Genomic DNA, 22417 nt, shown 5'->3' with positions numbered 1-22417 from the left:
GTACCATTCAAATCGAATGTCATTGAATCCTTCCTATGGTCCTCAACCTCCCTTAATAGAATGTAGTGGACCAATGGATTGTTGAAGATAATGTCCATGTCCACAAATCGACCAAATACAATCTTCCTGAAGAGGGTAAGCTGAGTGGGAGTAAGCTTCTCTTTCACAATATTGTTAGCCGTCCTAATGTGAGAGGATAGACTGATCGCTTGGCCTGGGAAATGATCATGGGGAGGAATCTTGAATTGTCTAACCATATTGCACAGAATAACAAAAAACAGAGAAAAATAAGAATTCTGTTCAATACTCGATACACAATGCATGTTCCTCAATGCACGATACAAGATACTCGATTTCTCGATACTCGATACATGCAACATCGTGTCTCTTACTTGCTACATTACAAGTGACTAGATGGTTGATTGTTGAGCATTCGGTTTAATTTTCTACCTTCATGCATTATCCAACTCAAACCCTAAACTCTAGGCGGTCCAAAATAACAAAAAATTGAAAACTAAAATGAAACAAACTCGAAGTCCAGCCAAACATGCAAGATATGAAAATAGAAATGAAAACTATGTCGATCGAGTATCGATCAACATGCAAGTGCATATTGAGGAACATGATACAAAAATAGTTGAGTTTTGGGTGAATGATGCCAAAATACAAAAAATGAGAAGAATGTTACCTGATGATAGTTGAGTTAAACTACAAACAAGGAGAAGAATGTTACCTGATGTAGAGATAGTGGAGTTTCGAATGTAGAGGTGTTGTCGTCGAAGGATATACAATCAGATGAACAGAGAGAATAGTCTGAGCTCGTGGAAGTGGTGAAATAATGGACTTCAAACACCTTCAAACGGGTTTTGAATTCAAAATAATCGAGCATCAAGTATGATGTTGATATGATTGAGTATACACGTGTCGATTGCAGTCGTATCAAGTGACCATGAAGTTGGGTATCGAGTGACCGTGCATCAAGGAACGTGTGACGAGCCATCAAGGATCAAATAAATTCATATTGGCAAGTGCGAGGGGTGCATCTCTGGGGTGAATCGGTAAAATCATATGCTTATGACATAAGTAGAAGACCATTTTCCATTACTTTCTCTACTGGAGGCCATTTTAATTTGGGCCTCCAAAATGAGGTCATTCGTAAAAAAAAAAAAAAAACCCTTCGATTTAAGGGTTTTATCTATACATACACACATATATTAGGTTTTAAAATTAGTTATCAAGAGGAAAAAGAAAAAAGAAAAAAAATGTAAATTGAAAAGATGCTCCCTCTCCTTACGTTCCGCATACGCAACGTTTTTCCCTTCTTCCATCGATTGTCGTTTAGCCCTAGCTTTGACGTTGCCAACCCCAACACATCATGCTGACACTGACGATCGCCTTGCCACGCCAGTTCGTAGTCGTCCGCGCCGATAGTCCCTCCCTCCGAGTTCTGCTTTCGTTGGCCAGCCTAGCATGCCACGCCCAGCCGTCGGTCGATTTTTTTGATCCCAGTCACGTTGGTCGTCATTCAAATCTTGAACTGTTCCGCTGCACTTGTCTCTGTTTTGCCGTGCAGTTTTTGGTCACTGGAATCTTGGAATTTGGGTAAGTTTTTGGTGTATTTTGGGTGTTCTTGGAAACCCATTAAGGGTTGGTCTAAAAATCCGATTATCTACCATGTTTGAATGTAGATTTGAGGTATTGAAGGGAAAATTAATGCACAGATTTGGGTAAGTTAATTGAAGATTTAAATTTTTTAGATTAGTTATGGTGATTAAAATTTGACCCTAATATGGAATTTAAAATTGGCTAATGTTTAGGGTTTGATTCAAGAATTTTACTCAAAGATAAAGAAGGCTTTGAATTGCTATTTTACTTAGGTTTAAATTTGATGTAAGTGATTTACTACCGGTTTGTCCTTGAATCCCAAGTTGATGTTAAAACTGTGAATACACTAAAAGCATGTTTCTAGGAAAATTTGGGCCGATGACCTAATATTTCGGCCCATAATGCCAAATGACCTAATTTTATAAAAAACGGTCAATTGTTGATGTCATCACGATATAAGATTACAAAAATACCCCTATAGTTTATACGATACTTGTGCGCTCAAATGCAACGGTCGTCCCAATCGCTCAAGATTCTCGTGTAATGTCATTCAATCTCGCTTTGCAAAACCATCATCCATCTATTGTCGTAATCGAAGTACTTGGGTAAGTGAATTTAATTTTTGTCTTGCATGTGGTGTTGCATCTGTTTAGGTTGGTTTCGTTTGCCAAGTTTTTAGTTTTTTCTATTTAGGTTGGTTTCGTTTGTTAGGTGGATTTTGGGGTGTAATCGCTTGCGTTTGTTTTTTATTTTAGGTTTTGATGTGTTTTGCATTGGCTGAGGACGAAGAAGGTATAGTTAGAGACAGACAAGGTAGAGAGCGAGTTTTGCGAGAGCGAGATGGGCAAGAGTAAGATAAGTGAGATTGGCGAGAGTGAGATGAGCGAGATTGACGAGAGCGAGATAAGCAAGATTGGTGAGAGCGAGATAAGCGAGTTAAGCGAGATTGGCGAGAGCGAGACTTTAATAGTTAGTGATTTTTTTTAAGTACGAACTTGTTAACTGATAAATTGAATGTTCATACAATGCAAGAGTAATTCAAGATGTCAAAAGCTTTAAAAGGTTTTTCGGGCAAGTAACGAGCTTGGCCCATATTGCGAATGCTAACAAGATTGTGAAAGAGAAGCTTACCAGAAGGCAGTTAGAGATGTTCAAGAGAACAATTTTTGGGCGATTTGTAGACGTTGAACTTGTATTCAACAACCCACTTATCCACCATATGTTATTGAGGGAAGTAAAGAAGTAGGGAGCAAACTCGATTAGTTTCCTTGTCAGAGGAAAGGTCGTCACATTTTCAAAGGATTATTTTTTTATTGATCACTGGTTTGTGGCGATCCCCTACGCGAGTTATACGGAGTGAGGAGTCCTCACAATAACTTGCGACGAAGTACTTTGGTAATCGGTCAACCTCAGACGCATTCCACCTGAATTTACTGAAAGAAGAATACAAGAATTTGGTATTTGAAAACGAAGATGATGCTTTTAAAATCACCCTAGTATAGTACATAGAGATTGCAATGATAGGTAAGAACAAGAAAATGAGTGTTATCGATCATACTCTTTTTGAAGATCTTAAAAATATAGACTATTACAACAGTCTTGATTGGGGTATAATTATTTGGCAGAGGACACTTGACGGCCTCAAGACTGCACTGAATGATAAAGTTGGTTTATACAAGGAGAAGGTGAGGAGAAATAAAAATTATGTTGTGAAGTGCTTGCTCCGTGGATTTCCCAAAGCATTCCAGGTAGATGTTACTTAACTTTATCTTTGGTTTAACATTAACATAGTTATAAATACGAGTTATTTCATATTTAGGTGTGGACATACAAGATCCTATCATCAATAGCAGGGAACGTCGCCACTCGAAAGAGCAAGGTAGCTGTGCCTCGTATATTACGGTGGTCATGAACCCACTTGGTGTCATTCAAAGTACTCGAGAGAGACGTTTTTGAGTCTCAAAATGTAAGTGTAATCTAGCCACAGTGTGTTTATTCGGTTGTTAAATGTACACTAACCATCTTACTGGGTTGGATCCTTAATGCAGACAAAAGTCAAACAGGGTCTTGTCATGTCCGATGCTGAGAAGGAGTTTCGGGACACCCCAATTGATAGACGGCTTGTAAGATAAGTACATTCTGACATCGAGAGTCCAGGGAGCTCTAGTAGTTCAGAGAGTGGCAGTAGTTCAGACGATAGTTCTGAAGGTAGGGAAGGTGATGAGTAGGATAATTCAGAAGGTGGAGTAAGGGACAAAGAATCTGATACGGACATGAACATCCACCAATCTACTTACACCCCCAGCGAGGATATGTTTCATGATGTGTTGATGGGTGACGTACGTCTTGAGCTTGAGGAGGAGCATTCTGTCCTCGAGAAGGACCATTCTGAGCCTGAGGTTCCGGGTCACAAGGAGGGAGCCAATATTGATCCTCTTGTATATTCGTACCTGTGGAGTATTGACAGCTCAATATCGGGCTTGGATGATTGTGTAACGAAGGTGGAAATTGACACAAAAGACATCAAAGCACAATTGTCAACCATTTTGTCTCTATTATAGTCTATGAAGGGTTCCACGGTGTTTGAGGTGACGAGGTCCCATATTCCATAGACAGGCCACGATGCCACGATGTCACCCAGCCCGCCTCTATCTCGGTCAACCACCCAACCTGTACCTAGGTCACCTATTGAGCCTTTACCTAGGTCATCTACCCCACCTGCAACTAGGTCACCTATCCCACCTGTACCTAGGTTGCTTACCCCACCTCTACCTACCTCACCTGACACTATACATCTCGATTCTTCTGTACAGCCTGAGGAGTATGAGGTTTCACCTTCTGAGGAACACTCTGACACTATACATCTTGATTCACAGGTATGATTATTATGTGATTCGAAAATCTCTTTCTTCATATTTGTTATTTGATATGTTCACCATTTTGTTATATTTCTGTAGGTTATGGTTGAGAGTCGAAAAACAACACGTAAGAGAAAGACTGTTGACAAATACACACCTCTAGTCGAACCAAAGAAGAAAATAAAAAAACAGAAGAAAATTGAGGTTCAACTTATTTTGAATTGTTCGGATATTAAGTACCCTCTCCCTGGGGTACCTACAACACTGTTTAAAGCGACGATCCAGTACTCCTTGGAGCATGAGGTTCCACATGCTGTATTCACGAAAATGATGAACTGAATTGCTGATAATAATACGGACAATGAGGTTCGAGAAAATGAATTTCGGCCATTGTCCAAGTTCTTTTTCTAGGAGTCGACCGAACCAAGTTCATGAGTTAAGTGTGACGTAAGTTTACGATCCTTGTCCTTTTTACCAATTACATACACTGAACTCCGCTCTCCTAACATATATCTTGTTCTAGATGTTACCTCAAAATATCCTTCTTCCATTTGTAAAAGATAAATGTTAGAGTTAGAAAACACATAGCGGAAGTAAAAAGATCAACAAGCATTCTAATTCATTAATTTTAGTTTTAAATTAAGCATGCTCATAAACTAATAAAAGAGGTTTCATAACATAACTTTGAAGAAACACTTGAATCTTGATTCCAGCTACAAATCTCCTCCAAATCTGCTTGTGAACTACCTTAAGGCCTTCCCTACTATCCTTTTGGTGCCTTAGATTGAGTTGTGGGACTCAAAATAAGCTTAGATTAAGAAAATTTGGAGAAGAAGTCACTGCATCACCATGGAAGAAGACCTTTTTAACCTCAATTTTTTTAGCAAAAACTATCACAAATGCATGCCCGATTTCCACTTCAATCTTCTCTATTTATTGCATGACTTTCATGAAAAAAGAATTGTTGCATGAATTGCATCTCATGCTTGGAAGATTGACTCAATGAAAATGGTGGAGAATGTGTGAGCAACTTGGTTTGAAAGTGGAGAAATCCCACTTTTGGTTAATTTTACAAAATTAATTCATTAATTAATTTTCTAATAAAATCAATAATAAATAAATAATTAAAAATTTTAATTAATTCTAATTAATTCAATATTAAATATTAAATTAATTTAACACTAATTCCACCATCATGAATCCTTATTCATGAATTTAATATTTAAATCATATTTAAAAACATGGTATTAATTGCCATGTGTCTTAGATACATCTTAATCCAAGGAAATTCTAGAGTCTACCAAGTACATACATGAATGTTCTAGACACTTCTAGTCTATTCTAAACTCTTGTAGAGTATTCTAGTGTATGTACATTTGGACTGGGTGTTGGGGTCTTCCAGCATGGTCTAGAGTCATCCGATACTATCCAGGATGTTCCTGCACCTTCTTGGGTCTTCTAGAGGTCACCGGGACTGTCCAACACATTCTAGCACCGTATGGCACTGTCTTGGTCCTTTCAGACGTATCTCGGACGTTCATGAGGGGCGCTGGCCTTGTCCAGCATCGTCTAGGTTTGCCTGGCCCTGTGTAGAGACTTCCAGTAGCTTCTCGAGCAGTCTGGAGTGCTCTAGGGTCGCCTGGCATCGTCTGGAGGCGTCTGTCACTGGGTTACACGCGCAGGGAGGCGTGTACGTCCATTGCATGCTTGCGGAGTTGCCCAACTGGGTGTTGTGCGCGTGCTGCCACGCTCATGCTGTGGTGTGCACGTTGAGCCTTCGACCGTGCACCTGGGCAATGTGCACGTGCGCTTGGCCGCGCGCACGTCTACGTGCCTGGCCACGGGCACGCTTACACTGATGGCCATGCACGTGTCTGCTGCATTAGGCACTTGGCTAAATGCTTGTCCAAGCATGCACTTGCCTTGGCATGCCTTTGCCTGCTTATGTCCTGGCATGTCGGCATGTTGGGTGTAACGGTCATGCTTGTCCAGGGCCTGTTGCCCATGGCCGCATGCCCAATCCAACCCCCTTCTAGCTTACTTTCGTATCCTATATTGTATTAGTTTAGTTAGCTTGCTTTCTTTGCATTTTCATTGTAAGTGACCACTCGCCCTTTTGCATATGCAAGGGTGCCAGTTGGCTTTTTGTTCAGAATGCACTATATGGGGATAAGACTAACCATCATTTCCTCATACCCGGAGTAGTACTCTATAAAGCCGTTGTTGTTGCTTATTGCTTTCTAGTCTACTACAATCTTTCTTTCTTTATACACACTCTCAAATCTTCTTACGAAAACCTTTTCTCTAAACCCGTTTTCTAAAACCATTTTCCCTCGAACGGGATTGGAGCTGTCTCTTATACACATCTAGATGTGTATAAGAGACAGGGCCATGTGTGGCGACTTGGGGAGGCCTTCCGATGGGTCATGACTCCTTCTTGGTGGTGCTAAAGGAGCCTTGGGCCTTGTATTGCCGTGATTTGAAAAGCCATTTTCATGGGGTGTGACACCCTCCCCCACTTGATTTCGCAACGTCCCCATTGAGCTTCTTCTCTTGCGGTGCTGTCTCCTAATCACTTGCATGGCTATCATTTCCTGGGACTCAGGTTTCTCCATGCTCTTTAGGGAGATCATTCGGATATTGTGATCCTCAAGCACCAAGAGAGCATCGCGGGATAGGGCTAATAAGGCATCGACTTTCCTAAAGAAGGCTAGACCAAGTATTGTCTTATGATCATCCATAGACACAATTGTAAAGTTTAGCTCACCATGCCAATCACCAATCTTCATCTTGACTCCCCAGGCTATCCCTTTTACTTGCTTGGCCTTGGAGTTGACGGCTTTGATTGATGCTCCGTCCCTTGTATATTTTAAGCCAAGTCTCTGAGCTTCTTACACATCCATGAAATTGTGCGTAGCTTCGGTATCCAACATCACGATTGCGTCCTTCCCATTTATTGTGGCATCTGCAATAATAGGCCTTTGTCCTACTTCTTATCAGCAAGAGCCTCGAAAATGGCCGTTATGCACTGTAGCGAGCCCATGTATGCCGTGGACTCTTCAGCCTTGTCCCGTTATTGTTCTATAATAGCACTAAGGGTGTTCTTGCTCGGGCAGTCTCTTGTCCAATGTGGCCCATTACAAATGAAACAGGGCTTAGGAGGTGTGGACTTAGAAGACTTACCTTCCCCTGTGGCCGAACCTCGCCCCTTTTTGCCATTCGTCATTTTTGAGTCCCCCTCATCCTTGCGGGTGTGATCCTTCTCTGGTTTAAACTCTCCTTCTTCCATCAAAGGAATGGGCTTCTTAGTCCGATCTTATGCAAACTCATTGCATAGGACGCCCCCACTCTTCATGTCATAACATGTACGAATTAGGATCACATTGTATGTAGCACTTTACAACTCTTTGTAACAACTACAGAGTAGGCCATATCCAATGGTGTTACCAAAATAAGGTACTCAACTTTATTCATGTACCATAGATCATTTTGACTATTTACTCGAACCTGATCCACTCTTATGTCTCCACATAAATTTCAAGTACTCATATAATAGTCATGAGTCTTAGTTTATTGGACTTAAACTTTCATGCAATTTATAAAATCAATAATAAGTTTATTGATTATAGAAAATGTTTATCATTTTACAAACTGCGAGTTTTAGGACATTAAAACTCAACAGAAACTTAAAGAAAGTGAAGTAAATGTTATGTCACGGCCAAAAAAGTTTCTCAAGGGTTCTTCGTCAGGAATGAAACCCACTGATAAAGAGAAGTTAATTTCGTCATCTTCAAAAGACAAAAGTGTTCAAATGAAGAAGAAGGGAAAAGGGAATAAAAAAACCCACTGCAAAGAAAAATAAAGGTCCCAAAGGAAAATATTTCCATTGCGGAGAGGATGGGCACTAAAACGTAACTGCCTAAAGTATTTAGCTAAAAAGAAAGCAGAAAAGGAAAACCAACGTAAATCAGATTTACTAGTAGTTGAAACATGTCTAGTGGAGAATTCTCACTTAACTTGGATATTAGATTTGGGCGTCGCTAATCATGTTTGCACTTTTCTACAGGAAACTAGTTATGGGATTGAACAAGAAATGACTTTCAAGATGGGAACAGGAGAAGTCATTTCGGCGTAAGCAGTGGGAAATGTCAAGCTATTTTTTGGAGAATCTTTCATCTTACTTAAGAATGTATATTATGTATTTAAGATAACTTAATCTCCATTTCCTATCTGCTAGAAAATATCTACAGAGTATCTTTTTAATTTAATGAAGCGTTTGTTTTTTCAAGAAGTGTTCATATTTATTCTGCAAGACTCAAAAATAACTTGTATATATTAAAACCAAATGAAGCAAAAGCCATTATAAATATATAGATGTTTAAAACAGTTGAGAATCAAAATAAAAGACGAAAAATTTCTCCTAATGCCTATCATTGGCACCTCAGACTTGGTCACATTAATCTCAACAGGATTGAGAGATTGATTAAAAACGGTCATCTAAGTCAGTTAGAAGATAGTTTTTTACCTCCATATGAATCATGTCTTGAGGGAAATTAACTAAAAGATCTCTTTTTGAAAAAGGTCTTCGTGTCAAAGAACCTCTTGAACTTATACATTCAGACTTCTGTGGTCCGATAAATGTAAAAGCATGAGGTGGATATCAGTATTTTGTCAATTTCATTGATGATTACTCTAGATATGGCTATATTTACTTAATGAGTTATAAGTCTGAAACTCTTGAAAAGTTCAAAGAAGACCGAAACAGAAAACTTGTTTGGTAAGAGAATTAAAATACTTTGATCTGATCGAGGTGGTGAGTATATGGACTTACAATTCCATAACTATTTAGTAGATCATATAATTCAATCCCGACTTATAGCACCTAGAACACCATAACAAAACGGTGTTACAGAAAGGAGAAATCGAACCTTGTTGGACATGGTCCGATTAATGAGGAGTTACGCTTAGTTACCTCAATCCTTTTGAGGGTACGTAGTACAGACTGTGATATATATTCTGAACGTCATTCCCTCAAAAGGTGTTTTAGAAACACCGCATGAGTTATGGGAAGGACGCAAAAGAAGTTTACGTCATTTCTGGATCTGGGGATGTCCAGCACACGTGTTGCTACAAAATCCTAAGAAACTGGAAACACGTTCGAAATTATGCCTCTTTATAGGATACCCAAAAGAAACAAAAGGAGGATTTTTTTATGATCCCCAAGAAGATAAAGTGTTTATATCGAAAAATACTACATTCTTGGAAGAAGATCATATTAAAAGGTAAACGATCATTTAGTAAATAGCACGCGAGGGTGTAATCGGTAAGCGATCGCTTAGAAATATCATAAAGGTAAGCGATCGTTCATGCACTATCGTATAGGCACTGATTTTCTAAGCGATGACACATTCTTTAACACATGTCCGCGCATCTCATGCTTAACACACCGTGAGTTATTTATGCGTCTCAAAGTGATCTTTCAACTCACTCATTCGTTATCAAAACAGAAGAGACGCTGTCCCATTTCCCTTTTAACCGTTCAATGAATGTGATCTCATAATATTTATAACATATAAATTAATATCATATATTAATTATAGTATTTTCCTCCACTAGATATAGATCATATTTATATCTAATTTCCTTCAAATTAATGTATCTCATACATATAGTTAATTATATCATATATAATTAACTAGTTAAATTATATCATATATAATCGAACTCTCTCTTATCAATTTGAACATTTCAAACTAACCCAAAAACTGACTCTCAACTTGTATCCAAGCTACTAAGGGACCTTGTGGACTTATGGCTTGAAGCTCCAACGATACGTGAATAGCTGACTAAACTCTTTAGCCACGAGATCCACCATCCGTTAACTGTCAGATATTCCACTAAAGACCGACAGCTGAGCTCTTCTTACCATAGATATATTTCTGTGTCCATCGGATATAGCCAATCATGAGTGCGATAACCTTCACAGATGCTCGTAAGTACAGCTGGGCCAATTTACCATTTTGCCCCTATAGTTACATCTTACTCCTTAAATACTACTGATCCCTCTAATGAACAATACAACATAGTCCAGCTATGTGTGAACACCTTTCGGGCCAAGAGAAGGTATGTGGCGCCACATCGTTCAAGCCCTAGAATCAGCCCTTGCATCAGGGAAGGAGTGACTCCATCTCGTGTAGTTGAGTTCCCAACTCCCAAATCAGACGAATCTTCAAAGTGATAGGTTTGAGTTGGCAAACTGGCCACTCGCACCCATGCAAATCAAAGGACTGCCCTCAATGACAGAAGTTCCCAACTCACTCAGGATTGAGGTCATGTTACCTATGTTCATTCTAGTGAAGTGAAGTCTCTGTCATGAACGACATTATATCACGAGACGTTAACACTTCGTGGTCAGGTCTTATACAAACTCTTTGTATAGGAAGCCCCCACTCACATGTCCCCTACACGAATGATCAGGATCAGACCATCTGTGACAAGTCACAACACTTGGAACTATTCCACAAAGCGGGCCGCATTCATAGCGTTACCAGGATAAGGTTTCCCTCATATATCCATATACTACAGACCATTTTGGATATCACTTAAGACATGATCCACTTGTATGTCATTATATACATGCTTAAGTTACATAAAGACAACCAGGGATATTAAGTTTATTGGTTGTGGAAAAATAAAAACATCTAAATGTGCAAAATCAAGAAGTGAAGTAAATATTATATATATTATACATCACAAGTGTTCTTACAAAGTTGTTTACAAACTACGGGACATAAGACTTTAGGGCACAAACCCCAACATAAATAATAACCTAAACGGTTTATAGTAACTGGATAAGGTTGGGTACCTTATCCTAGTGACATTATGGATATGACCCACTTTGTAGGTGTTACAAGTGTTGTAAAGTGCTACAAATGATCTGATCTTGATCATTCATGTGGAGACATGTGAGCAGGGGTATCCTATACAAAGAGTTTGTATAAGACCGGATCACGAAATGATTAGTCTTTTTATATAACACCGTTAATAATAGAGACTTACATTTCACTATGATGACCATAGGTGACATGAGCTGAATCTTGAATGAGTTGTGAACTCCTACTCATGAAGGCAGTCCTTTGATTTGTATGGGTGAGAGTGGCCAAATTGCCAATTCAACAAGCCTACCATTTTGGGGATTTGTTTGACTGGGGAGCTGAGAACACAACTACACAAAACGGAATTCACACCTTCCCCGATGTAAGGGTAAGTAGATAAATTGCTCCCTTAAGGGCTGATTCTGGGTCTTGAACAAAGTGGCCACATCTTCTCCTGGCCCGAGAGGGACTTGGTCATAGTGGGACTATGACTTATTGTTTATTAGAGGAATTAGTGGTACTTAAGGAGTTAGATGTAACTACAGGGGCAAAACGATAATTTTGGCCCAACATACTTACGAGCAATTTGTGAAGGGTCATCACCTATTGATTGGTTATATCCAATGGACATAGAAATTTATTTGTAGTGTGAAGAGTGCAGTTGTTGGTTTTTAGTGGAGTGATCGGTAGTTAACTAATGTTGGGTAATTTAATTAAAGAGTTTAATTAATTATCTGAGTACCGTTGAAGTTCAATCTACAAGTCCATAAGGTCTCCTCTGTAGCTTAACAGGGATTTAATTGAGAATTAATTTTGGATTAAATTATAATGGATCAAATACATTATAATAATTATATCACATATAATTAAAACAACTTAATTATATCCTATATAATTAAATCCCTCTACTAATTTGAACAATTCAAATTAATCCAAAAACTGATTCTCAATTAATCCTATTGAGTTACCAAGGGGACCTCATAGACCTGTAGCTTGAAGCTCCAACGGTACATGAATAATTAATTAAAATATTTAATTAAATTATTCACCATCTGTTAACTATCGGGCATCCCACTAAAGACCGACAACTACACTCTGCGCACTATAAATGTATTTCTGTGTCCATTGGATATAACCAATCAACATTACGATGACCTTCACAAATTGCTCGTAACTACAACTAGGCCAAAATTACTGTTTTGCTCCTATAGTTACATCTAACTCCTTAAGTACCACTGGTCCCTTTATTGAACAATAAATCATAGTCCAACTATCACTAAACCCTTCTCGGGCTAGAAGAGGGTGTGGCGCCACATTGTTCAAGACCCAGAATCAGAGAAAACCATTTCTCTACTTACCCCGACCTCGGGGAAGGAATAAATTCCTTCTTATGTAGCTGTGTTCCCAACTCCTCAATCAGATGAATCCTCAGAATGGTATGCTTGTTGAGTTGACGATCTAGCCACTATCACCTATACAAATCAAAGGACCATCCTCATAGGCAGGAGTTCACAACTCACTCAGGATTTAGGTCAAGTTACTATGGTCATCCTAGTGAAATGTAAGTCTCTAATATGAACGACGTTATATAATGAGACTAAACATTTCATGGTCCGGTCTTATACAAATTCCTTTGTATTGAATATCCCTGCTCACATGTCTATACATGAATGATCAGGATAAAATCATTTATAGCACTTTACAACAATTATAACACCTACAAAGCGAGCTATACTCGTAGTGTTACCAGAATAAAGTACCCAGCTTTATCCATCTACTACAAACCTTGGATGTTAGTTTATTGGTTTGTGGTTCATGCAACTAAAATATCACATATTTTATTAAATAGACAATGAGTTTGAATAAAATATCATATATTTTATTAAATACACAATGATTTTGTTTAATAATGTTTACAAACTATAGGACCCTACGAGATTTAGGGCATCAACCCAATACTAACATAATGTTAGATGGTGGCACTACAAAAAGAAAGGCCTACTTCGATCATCTTTTATCGAAGGATATAAAAACCTTTTGAAAAATGTTACATTAATCAGAGAGATTTAAAAGTCTTTAAAAAATATTTGGTCTTTATTAAAGGTTATTGAAAACTCTTTGAGAAAAATATTATATTTATCATAGGACCTTAAAAAAAACATTTGAGAAAGATATTATATTTATCAAAGGAGTTTAAAAATTATCTACTCTTTATAGAAGGTTATTAAAAACCTTTGAGAAAGATATTATATTTATCAAATGCTTTTAAAAAACCTTTGAAAATTATCCACTCTTTATCGAAGGTTATTGAAAACCTTTGAAAAAGATATCATATTTGTCAAAAAGTTTAAAAAACCTCTGAAAATTATATACTCTTTATCGAAGGTTATTAAAAACCTTTGAAAAAGATATCATATTTATCAAAGTAGTTTTCAAAACTTTTGAAAATTATCCACTCTTTATCAAAGGTTATTGAAAACCTTTGAGAAAGATGTTATATTTATCAAAGGAGTTAAAAAACGTTTGAAAATTATCTTACTCTTAAAGTTATTGAAAACATTTAAAAAAGATTTTATATTTATCAAAGGACATTCAAAACCTTTGAAAATTATCTACTCTTTATCGAAGGTTATTGAAAACCTTTGAAAAATATATTATTTATTGAATGTTATATTATCCAAGAAGTTTAAAAAACCTTTGAAAATTATCTACTATTTATTGAATGTTATTAAAAAATTTTGAAAAAGATGTTAAATTTATCAAAGAACATTTAAAACATTTGAAAAATATATTATTCTTTATTAAAGAAGTCTAAATAACCTTCGAAAATATGTTATCCTCTATTGAAGGTAATTAATTAACCTTTGAAAGTAATATCTATTTTTAAGTTTAATATATATTTTATCAACAACCACATTCTTTAAAATATATATATATATATATTATCTTTTATCAAAATCTTCACATACTCATTTTTTTCTTCCTTTGTTCAATATTTTACTATGATTCTTCTTTTATATTTTGCAATTTCATATACATTGTTTTCATCATTCACCCACAATTTTTAATTTTGGAGAAGCTTGTCATCTCAACTTGATCGGATAGCAAGGAAGATTTGAGTATTTGAGGCCAACTAAATGAAGATTTGGTTTCATGAATTAACAATGAGGATTTTCGACAAAAGAGATAATCACCAAAATGGCTCTATTTCTAGTTGCTTTGAGCTTAGACATATCTGGAACAACTTCTAGATCAATCAAGAATTTCCTGAGCCAAACAGCTTCCTTAGCAACTTCACAAACCGCTACATACTCAGCCTCCATGGTGGAGTCAATGATGCACCCTTGCTTAGTGTTTCTCCATACTACTACCCCCATTATATTTTTATATTTTCTAATTTAGAAAAGAAAAAAAATCCTTCTAAAGGGTAATTCTCACTTCGTCTCCTAGGGCTGAATTTCCTTCCTCTCTGGTTGAATTTCCTTCATCTGTTCATCTCTAACTCGATTGTCGAGGCTGTTCGATTGCATTGTTCAATTGTCCTCAATAGTGTGGTGACAATTTCTTTCTTTTGCCTTTCGAGTTTCATCATGAAGTATGGACTTAGACGATTTTTGTTGTTCAATAAACTCTACAATTTCATTTGCCTTTGGATCTGGATTTTGAATTATTGATTGTTTGGATTTGTTCGTTTATTGTTTGTATTTGGATCCACAGTCACTTCCAATTTCGATGACCAAGTAAGAGAAAATGGCATCAACCGTGAAGGAGGATAGCGATCGATTTTTTGAATGCTTCAAATGTGGCATTTCTCCACCTCGTAAGTACTATATCTCTTATTTATTTCGACTCCCTTCTATCTTGGAAGCCTAGCATATTTCACAAAGTAATGTAATGTGAATCTCATTTTAGAAGTTATCCATCATCTTCCTAGTCAGAATATGATGTGAGGGAAAAAAAAAGAGAAAAAGTAAATTGAAGCATGTTTATGAGTTTTGGAGAAGAAACATGTGATATCTTTATAGAATGATTAAAAACTCTCTTCGAAGAAATTCTTTCTTTTCAAAAGGAGAGAGAGAGAGAAAGGGAGAGAGAGCTAGCTTCGTACAGAATATTGAAACACTTAATTTAATTTGAAACTTTGTCAAAGTCATTCTCTCTCTTTTTTAGTTTACTTTTTTTTTTTATATTATTTTATTAAATTATATTAATTTGTTAGCTTTGTACAGAATATTGAATGCATTTCTTGTTGACTGCTTTTTTTTTAGTAATTGTGGATAACTTCTTCAATTATAAGAGAAGGGTTAATTTATTCTTCTCTTATTGATCAAAGTTGAACCCTGACAAAGTATTTTCTGTATCTTTTAGTTTATTTTATTTTATCAAATGTAGAATTTTTTTATATTTTGTTACATTTTTAGTTTTATCTTGTTTGGTAAACAGAAATATATTTTCTATGTTTTAATTTCTTGTTCACTCTCTTTTCTATTATGTGTCATTCTTTAGTTAGAAAACATTTGAATTGAAATAGAGAATACTACAAATTGGATCGAATCGAATGATGTTCTATTTCTTACCCAATTATATTATATAACACAATTACACCCATTAATAATCAAGAGTTGTGTTAAAGTTAATATATTATGTTAAATCATCAATGTTTATTTTGTTGTAATTGAGTGCAAATTTTTGTATTAATTTGAATGATAGAATATATTTCGATGATAATTATATGGAAACCTTGATGTTGCAAGATGATGTATAGATTTTCATGAAGTGACATGTGTTTGTTGTAAACACTTGAATTTATATGTGTTAGTTTTGAATTATAATACGTGAATTTGTAGTTGTAGTCGGAACTTAAATCATATGCTTCTCAACTAATCGATGGTACACTTGACATGAATGAGGATGAGATTTTCATACGAGTATTTGGACCGGAGAAACACGGGTGTGTTCATGGTTATGAAGTAGGTGTTACTCCTTCTGAGTTGTTTGGATCGTCGTCTAGAATACACAATCTTGAGTGTCGCCATAATGAGTCCGAAGCTTCAAGAATCTGAATGACAAAGAAAAGAATCTGAACAACAAAGAAAGGTTGAGGTAGAAGCACTTAGGCATCAAATAAGTGAATTAGAAAATCGTTTTGAGGATATATTTCAAAAAATGATGACAGAGATGCGAAAAAAATTTGTTTCTAGTTGATCGATTGTAGTTTGATTTTTATGACATATAAGTTTATTTTCATCCATGTTGTTGTCTTTTTTTTTGTTATTCCATTCTTATACTTTGTAATTCATGGTACTATAGGTAGTAAAAACAACATTCCGAAATTTGTCAATAAATGTGCTAAAAGGTCTTGTAAGAGAATTTTCGAAGGATGTACAATTGTTGATAAATAAGTTTTTATGAAAGTTTTAAAATTTTTGAAAATAACATGATAAGTCTTTAAAAATAATAGAAAACCTTCGAAAAAGACCACTTAATTATCGATAAATAATTTGACAATCGAAGGTGTATTATTAAATGTTTTTTTTTGGTCAATGTTCTTGTAGCGTGGTTTTAAACTGCCTGCCATCTAATGACATCAAAATGCCGGAATTAGGCGTGCCAAAGAGCTTGGATATGATGGCGGTTTTAACCCGTCATCTAAACCATTAATTTTGGGTTCTAATATTCATTAATAAAGAACGTAAAACGGTGGCATTTTGGGCGTAGAAACTACCATCTTTTCCTTATTGGATACAATGTCATTTTGGCATAGGTTAGAAATCCCAAAAAACCCTCAACCATTGTTCCAACCGGCTGTTGACGAAGGTTGACGGCGACTGACGACGGCTAAGCGATAACGGTTGATGACGACAGCTATCAAGTTGCGGCTGACGATCACTATCAAAATGGCGCATGATCCTACAGTAAGCATATAAAAAAAAGATTAGGGTTCGAATCTCGCGGGGTTTCAAAACTTGTGGTCTCAGTTGAAAAGAATAAGATCCTACATTGACATTTTGGTCAGTTCTTTGTCGTTTTCCCAAGGTATTCTCTTCTCCTTTTCATTATTTATTTGCTTTTACATTAGATTTCCATATTCCAAAAAATCAAATACGTTTGAGTTTCATATTCTGCTCAGAAAGAATAATTGCAAAGCAAGTGCCCCAAATCAGATATATGAAAGTGACCACCTCTTTCAAACAAAACCCTAATATCCGCCATTGAACTCTTCCTCCTCAAGCTTTTCCATCTCTTTCTTCCATTACAATGGACATTATTCGAGAATTGGCGAAGAATCAAAACGACGTCGGATTCCGCCTTCTGAAGCAGCTGCTGCAGACTGAACACAAAGCTAACAACATCATCTTCTCGCCATTGTCAATCTACACGATGCTCACTCTCCTCGCCAATGGAGCTTCATCCGACGCCCAAATGCTCCAACATTTGCTTTCCTTTCTCAACTTCAAATCCATCGATCAACTCAACTCCTTCCTTACTCAGCTTTTCCCCTCCGTCTTCCGCGGCACATCCGCCGATACCGGTCCCTGCGTCACCACCGCCAACGGTGTTTGGATCGCCGATGATCTTCCCGTCAAGCCGTCGTTTCAGAAGCTTCTCGAAACTCTCTACCAAGGAAAACTCAATCTCGTCGATTTCGTTAACAAGGTACGGGTACCAATAAAACTTCATCATTATAACTCGATTTTAATCGTTAGGGCTTTTTTTCGTTCCATCTCCTCCAAATCTGAGCATTAATATTCTAAAATTTCAATTCGATTGATTGAATACTGGTTGTCAAAGGTCTAATTAGTTAATAATTTGTATCAATGCTTGTGCTTAAAGCCGCGTGAAGTGATGGAAGATGCAAATGCTTGGGTTAAAGAATTGACTCGTGGACTCATTCCCGAAATCTTGACAGACGTAGACGAATCAACCAGAATGATTTTAGCCAACGCCGTCTACTTCAAAGCTGCTTGGTCTGATAAATTCTCCAAGGCCTTAACCTAGGACCAAGATTTTCACCTTCTCGACGGATCCTCTCGCAAAGTTCCTTTCATGACTACCTCTGCTTATGCCCTCCACGCCGTCTCTGTTTTCGACGGCTTCAAAGTCGCATCCCTCTCTTACCGAAGCGGCGGCAAAAATTTCCACAAGCCTCGCCGTTTCTCCATGCTCATCTTCCTCCCAAACGATCGCGACGGATTGCCTTCTTTGATCGAAAGAGCCTGCGATGAATCTGGATTCATCGATCGCCATGTACCTCCATATCCGGTGAAGGTAGATGAATTTAAAATTCCCAAGTTCAGATTCGGTTTGGATTTCGAATTGGAGGATATGATGGGGGAATTAGGGCTGGGTTTGGTGTTTTCGGCCGGGTCGGGTTTCTCGGGAATGGTAGAAGATCCGGCGGGGAGACAACTGTCTGTTTCGAAGATGGTTCATAAGGCGGTGATAAGCGTCGACGAAGAGGGGACGGAGGCAGCGGCGGTGACGGTGTGCAGAATGGTGGGATGCTGCCTTGTGGAAGAGAAAGCGATGAGGATTAAATTTGTTGCAGATCATCCGTTTTTGTTTGTGATTAAAGAAAATGTGAATGGAACTGTTGTGTTCATTGGTCAGGTGCTTGATCCTTCTCTCAATTAACGGAATGAATCACTGTTCATAAGTTTGGAAATTTAGTTTATCGATCTGACATGGAAATGTGTATGTTACCGGACTACACCTTTTGGTGTTTGTTTTATAGTATTTCTAATTATGACAGTGAGAAATTTTAACTAATTAATATTGAGTTTCTCAAGGAAAAATTAAACATTTACATTTAATTAAAATTTAAAAATTTGTTTTCAAAAAAAAAAAAAAAAATCTTACGCCCGACTTAGGTTTTTGATTCTTGAAAATTTGTTTTTAGTTTTTAAAAATGTTTTTGAAGTTGAAAATAACAATCTTGTATAATGTTAAAAAAAATTAAAATGACAAAAAAAAAAAAAAATCAATTAGATATCAAATAGACTCATATTTTAAAAAATAAAAAAAAATCAAATAATTATCAAATGTTTCTTAGATGCTTACCGTAAATGAAAACATGAGGTATTTGATAAATGGGTATGAGTTATTGGGTTGGGTGGGTATTTATTACTCATATTTGTTAAGCTAAAGAAAACCTATGGTTATTAAACCCTTTTTTATCCCTCAAAACTTCCTCTTTTTTTTTTTTAATCTAAAAAGCAATATATTTTCATTTCTTTCTATCTTCTCCATCTTTGCCGTTTGGATCCAGATCTAATTTTTTTTATTGTCAAACCTTTGGATTTGCCCAGATTGTCAACCCTTTGCTTCCTTGCAGTACCAAAACATGCACGAAAGATGTACTACCTCCGTCTACTAGGAAGAAACATGTAGATTGACTACATTCCTGTATTTTATTTATAGTTCTGTTGAATAACAAATGGACAATCGACTGTCATGTCAAAAAGAATGATAACTTTTGCATACGTCATGACATGTAATTTTTGTGTTTGTATTATGACACGAATATTATAAGTATCGAAAAAAACATATATTTTGTGATTTCTTTTGGAAATGGCCACATGTTCGGTCGGTTCATATTTTTTTTATGATCTTATGAAAAATGTTACTGTACTACATAACATTCTCACCATCATAATCAAATGAAAGGTAATTATCCTATGTACAATTTCAATTCCAAATATACTATCCATATTATATAAAAATAAATTGTATGATATGTGAAATAATAAAGTTAAGTTAGTAAGATTCAATATATATACAAACAATATACCAATTAGTAATTGGGATAATTATTAGTAAGATTCAATATATATACAAACAATATACCAATTAGTAATTGGGATAATTACCTTCAATATATATACATACATTCAATATATATACATATAATATACAATATATCAATTAATTGAGCAGAAATATGAAATATATTTTGTTGGTATGTTTTATCGATTGAAGAGAATTAGAATTATTACAATTTTTGAAAAGAATATATGAAAAATAATCCATTTGTTCTACAAATTGAGAAAAAAAAAATTGAGATTGTCTAGTTTATGTCATAAATGATTTGAGAAAATACGTGTATATTTGAAAATTAATCAACAATTGCAAAACATAAAAATAAAAAATAAAAGAATGAAATAAAAAACAAACAGAAAAAAATAGAACTAATCTCATTCACAAAAATTCGCATCAGATCCCCAACTCAACTTAACTCAACTCTGCAAACAAACACAGAAAATTTAATTCCCCAGCTAATTTAACTCTCCAGATAATAATTACCAACTCAACTCAACTCAACTCTCTACTTTTATCAAGCACCAAACACACCCATACTGGTAATATAGAAATTTTTGCATTATATCTTAGCTAAATGGTCTGGGGAAATATGTATTTTCTCCAAAATAGTAAATGTGTAAATAATGTGATAATAGATGGAGTGAATTCTTTATAATCAGTTTGGTAGAAAATTTATAAACACGATATTGAAAATAAGGGATTCAATGAAAAAAAATTTATATTTCATATATTCAGATATACATTTGGTAGTAGATTAAAAAATTGAATTCTAATTTATATAATTGTTTAAAATGTGTTTGATATGGTAGAACTAGTTGTATTTACCCATTAATATTTAATTGACAATGAACTATTATTAATTTATTAACAAATACGAGTTATGTTAAAACAAATTATAATTATTAATTTGTAATATTATATCATTTATAATATATTACACACTACAAAAATTTTGGTTTTTTCCGACGACATTTTTTCTCGACGGTAATTAGTGGCGTTGGGAGAAAACAAAATCCTGACGGAAAATTCACTAGCATTGGGATAAATCGCCTATCCCAACACCTTTTTCTTTCACCGTCGGCATAAACTGCATGAATAAAAAGTGATACAAAATTTTAAACTTATCCTGACGGTATGTAAACACAACATTATCCTGACAGTTATTTGAACGTCGGGAGTGGTTTAATTTTTTTAAAAAAATTGAAAATTGCATTGTACCTTATCCCGACGGTAGGAGGAACGTCGTCGGAATAAGGGGGGTTGAAATATAAATATAAAAAGTGAAAAAAATTTTAACCTTATTCCAGCGATATGTAAAACAACTGTCGGGATAATGTTGAGTTATCCCAACAAGTATTTGATCGTCGGGAGTGGCTTAATTTTTTTTTTAAAAAAATTGCAAATTACATTCTACCTTATCCCGATGGTAGGAGGAACGTCGTCGGAACAACCTTATTTAGTCCGACGGTTACAGAACCGTCGAGAGGTGGTGAAATATAAATATGAAAAGTGATGAAAAATTTTAAACTTATCTTGACGGTATGTAAAACAACCGTTGAGATAATGTTGAGTTATTCTGATAGTATGCGCGTCGACCGTCGGGGTTTTACTCATATGCCGATGGTTATACGATCATTGGGGGACTTTATTTAAAAAATAGGGTTTTGGAATTTTGTTTTGCATTATTCCAATGGTGGGGGAAAACCTTCAGGATATTGTAAGTTAGCTCGACAGTTTACCAAATGATTGTCAGAAAAGTTCGTTTAAAACCTAACCACCGCCCACAGTTTCTTCCTTCTTCTTTCTTCCATTTTTTCTTCTCTTCGTTCTTTCTTCTTCCAGTCACCGTCTGAACATTGCTCACAATTTATTCATTCATTTAAAACTCACCCATCGTTCGGTGTGGGGATTCTCGCCATCCGTCCGTCCATAACCAGGTACAAAGCGTATTTTTCCAGTTCTCTTTTTTTTTTTGTTCTTTTTCATTGTTTGCTAAACATTTAGTTTTTTTTCCCTTTCTTCTTCTCGTCACCATCTGTACATCACCCACAGTTTCTTCATTCGTTTAAAACTCACTCGTCGTCCAGTCACCGTCAGGTACGAAGCATTTTTTTTTCCGTTTTCTCCATTATTGTTTACATCAGATCTGTCCTAAAAATGGGTTTTTTTTAATTTTTAGTATATATAAAATTTTACTTTATTAATAAGAAAAAGGGAAACTTGTTCATGTTATATGTTGCGAAATCGATAATTAAAGAA

The 22417-nt window shown here is 35.9% G+C and overlaps 1 long non-coding RNA gene and 1 pseudogene across 2 annotated transcripts; both read left to right on the top strand.

Moving 5' to 3' along the window:
• The first annotated feature begins 1226 nt into the window (after positions 1-1226).
• On the top strand, positions 1227-16516 carry LOC120086641. Of its 2 annotated transcripts, XR_005484277.1 has the most exons (7): positions 1227-1602; positions 3231-3353; positions 3425-3571; positions 3654-4481; positions 4563-4910; positions 15056-15158; positions 16186-16516. It is a non-coding gene; the product is annotated as an uncharacterized LOC120086641 (long non-coding RNA). The 2 variants fall into 2 exon arrangements; XR_005484278.1 differs by lacking the exons at positions 15056-15158; positions 16186-16516 and adding an exon at positions 8530-8707.
• Positions 16517-17387: 871 nt separating this feature from the next.
• On the top strand, positions 17388-19022 carry LOC120086375 (annotated as a pseudogene).
• Positions 19023-22417: the final 3395 nt, after the last annotated feature.

Source organism: Benincasa hispida, chromosome 9 (assembly GCF_009727055.1).
Source record: "Benincasa hispida cultivar B227 chromosome 9, ASM972705v1, whole genome shotgun sequence".
NCBI lineage: Eukaryota > Viridiplantae > Streptophyta > Magnoliopsida > Cucurbitales > Cucurbitaceae > Benincasa > Benincasa hispida.
The sequence above is the reverse complement of the archived record's forward strand: the minus strand, read 5'-3'. Positions and strand labels throughout refer to the sequence as shown.